Raw genomic sequence first — 3,369 nt, 5'->3', positions numbered from 1 at the left:
AATCCTCATCATTGGGCATTTTCTCTTATGTTTTCCTAGGTACAAATGTATTTTGCCCCTTAAATGAAACTCTGTTTTGGGCGGCCTTCTGGTTGAATCTGGAGCAGTAGGTGAAGTTTATGTCACAAAATCTGCTTGAAATTGGATCAATCATGTGGCAAATATTTAGGCCATTCATAAATTTTTTTACTTCTAGATAGTTATCAGTTACTCTTCTTTTCTGGGTCAGAAAGATTGTGGTTACTCAAATAGATTGAATATTCATCATTTGAATGACAGTCTGTAAATCTGATAATTTAAATTCATTGACCAACTATCTGGTGCTTCTTCGCATTGGATTATTATTATCCTTTGTCAAACTCTCTCTGAATAAGGCATTACAACTGTCTAGAGAGAGAGCGATTGTACAATCTAATATTTTATGGAATGGGGGAGAATGTATGAGGGGAAGAACATGCTGCACCACCAAGTAGCTGTGGGCCGGGTGACAAGAACCAAGATGCGGAGGTGAGACTGAGTCAGGTTTGCTAAAATATTGGATGCCAGATTGAGATCTTCTCTTCCATGCCAAAGAAAGGTAAAGGAGGTAGGAGGAGAACCCAGTTTCATGTCATTCCTCCCTTATCTGTTGCTGCTCTTGTAATCTATATTCTCGTTCCTTGCTCTTCAATTTTGAACCTTGGCATCATTTCTCATTGTTCTAGGATTGAATTTCTACTTATTTGTCTTATTCTCTATCAACTTGCTTTCTGGTAGTAAGATCTTCCTAATCAAGCATTTGGTTATTCATTTCTTTTACCCATTCCGGTTTGCAGCGCATTATAACTTGAGCATCACTGCTGCGTTGTACTAGGACCAAAAAGAATGGGTAGCAGACCCAGAACAATGTTGGTGATGACTATTATAGCAGTGGTGGCTACAGCGTCAATTTGTGGGAATGTGAATGGAGAGAAGAAAAAATGCAGCAAAAGATTAGAGTGTGAAAACTCAATCTATTGCTGCAACAAGACCATATCAGAGTTATTTGGTCCAGACTTGTTCGATACCTTCTTCCCTAAGCGCAACTCACCAGTAGCTCAAGCGGTAGGCTTTTGGGATTACCAATCCTTCATTACTGCCTCCTACCTATTCCAACCCCTTGGCTTCGGCACCACTGGTGGAAAGACCATGCAAATGAAGGAGATTGCTGCGTTTTTGGCCCATGTTGCCAGCCAGACGTCCTGTTAAGTATCTGAATTGATATCTTTTTTTGAGTACCAATTCATCTAATTCAATTATTCATCATTTCTTAAAGAATCCCCATATATTAGATGATGGATGTAGGAGCGGGTTTAATTTGCCATCGTTTGGTTTCTAGGTTTATTTATACTGTTTGATTTCAGGTGGTTATCCGGCTGCTGTTGGGGGCCTTATGCTTGGGGGCTGTGCTACAGCCACGAAATGAGCCCTAGCCAATCCTACTGCGATAACAGCTACATCTATCCTTGTGCCCCTGGAGCTGAGTACTATGGTCGTGGTGCTTTGCTTGTCTACTGGTATGCCTTGTATTAAATTTACCTAGATTTTTTTTACTCTTGAAAGCTTACTCTCTTGCGTACTCTGAGAATTTGAACTCCTTGATAGACTAGCTATTGAATACCTATCCTAATTATATGGTTGATCATGTATAAACTCTCTTTTGATATTTGAATATAGTTTGTTTTGATCATCTTCCACACCCGTGGAGGAACCTTTTCTGCAAGCCTGAATTTGTTTTGTATCTGAACTAATGATATAGTTAGCAATTGGGCAGAGAGGTCATGGTCTAGATTAATAGGGTAGTTACAAAGAAGAGAAGGATGCTATCAGGCTTTGTAGCGAATGGCATTGCCTCCCTTCTCCTCCCTCTTATGAAATGACATAGAAAACCTAGAGCAACAAGGCTCTAGGGTTGGGGAATATATGACATATATGCCCTCTTTATTGTGTGAAGAGAGAGAGAGAGAGAGACTCTATGCAGTATGGTCCTGTGTTGTAATATGCATCTCCATGTATATATATGTACGCCTCAGATATTGTATTACTGTGTAGTATTCCATGTCCTTGATTTTTAAAGCTCTATTTTGTATTCATTTTGCATGAAAACTTGATCTATAAGCAGGGGGACCTAGGGGGTCCATCTGTTGAAATTTTTAGCTAATTTACCGTGACTTGACCACTTCATTTTAAACCCTTTCCCCCCTCTTGTTAGAATCATCCTTAACTATGGTAAGTGTCAGCTAGTTTAATTGGAAAAATAAGATTTAACCAGTCATATCATCTTTTGATGCTCAGGAACTATAACTATGGGATGATTGGGAATGGTTTGAAGGTGGATCTGTTGAACCATCCAGAATACTTGGAACAGAATGCCACCATAGCATTCCAAGCTGCAATGTGGAGGTGGACGAACCGAATGAAGAAGAAACAGCCATCGGCACACGATGTCTTTGTCGGCAACTGGAAGCCTACCAAGAACGACACATTGTCGTATCGGTTGCCAGGCTTTGGAACAACAATGAACATTCTCTATGCGGATCAGGTGTGTGGTCAGTATGGCAACATGGAAAACATGAATAACATCATCAACTTCTATCTCAATTTCCTTGATCTGATTGGAGTTGGCCAAGATCAATCTGGACCTCATCAATATCTGACCTGTGATCAGCAAGTGCCCTTCAACCCTTCTGCTGCATCTTCTTCATAAGCTTGCAATTATTCCGTTTCAATAGGCTTCGTTTGTGGCCTTACCTCTCTAGTTAATCTACCTATCTTATAAGCAAAGGTGAGAGAAAGAGTGATTGTATTGAACTCAGCTACTCTCATATCTCAGAGGAAGTAGACATGAATAGTTTGTTTCTTTGTCTTTAGGATAATTGAATCAAGCCAATGTCATGATCCTGTATATTATGAATATCCAGATTGTCTCTTATTGAGTTTGAAATCACAAAAAGTTGACGTTGAAGGTTTAATTTTTTTGTACCATGAGCTATTGCTCCTTGGGATGAAGAATCTTCCTGGAGAATAAAAGAACCCAATCATGAATAAATTTTGCAGAGGTCATATGAGTAATTGTGATGTGTGATCCCAAATCTTGTGAGATCTGTGATGGAGTGCGTCTACCCTTTTACCGAATAAGAGGCAATTCTCTGTTACATATGCTCAAGAAACTCATTGTTACTTGCCGTTTGACTCGGTAAACCCCTAATGGCACCTTCTGCAATGGTTGGCAGTACAGCTGGACTCGGTCTGATTTCAGTTTAAACTAATTTGGATTGATTTATCAACCGTTACCAAATGGATTGATTTATCAACCGCTACCAAATGAATGTTTACTTGATAATGACCGAC

General features: G+C 39.6%; 1 pseudogene across 1 annotated transcript; it reads left to right on the top strand.

The window, feature by feature from the left end:
- The first annotated feature begins 280 nt into the window (after positions 1-280).
- Positions 281-2,851, top strand: LOC149010973 (chitinase-like protein 1; annotated as a pseudogene). Its single transcript, XR_016174517.1, has 4 exons — positions 281-586; positions 854-1,222; positions 1,383-1,535; positions 2,314-2,851. The product of XR_016174517.1 is annotated as a chitinase-like protein 1 (transcript).
- The last annotated feature ends 518 nt before the right edge of the window (positions 2,852-3,369 follow it).

This window comes from Hakea prostrata, chromosome 7, assembly GCF_041222555.1.
Source record: "Hakea prostrata isolate BN-2017 chromosome 7, UWA_Hpros_2, whole genome shotgun sequence".
In the NCBI taxonomy this organism is placed as follows: domain Eukaryota; kingdom Viridiplantae; phylum Streptophyta; class Magnoliopsida; order Proteales; family Proteaceae; genus Hakea; species Hakea prostrata.
The sequence above is the reverse complement of the archived record's forward strand: the minus strand, read 5'-3'. Positions and strand labels throughout refer to the sequence as shown.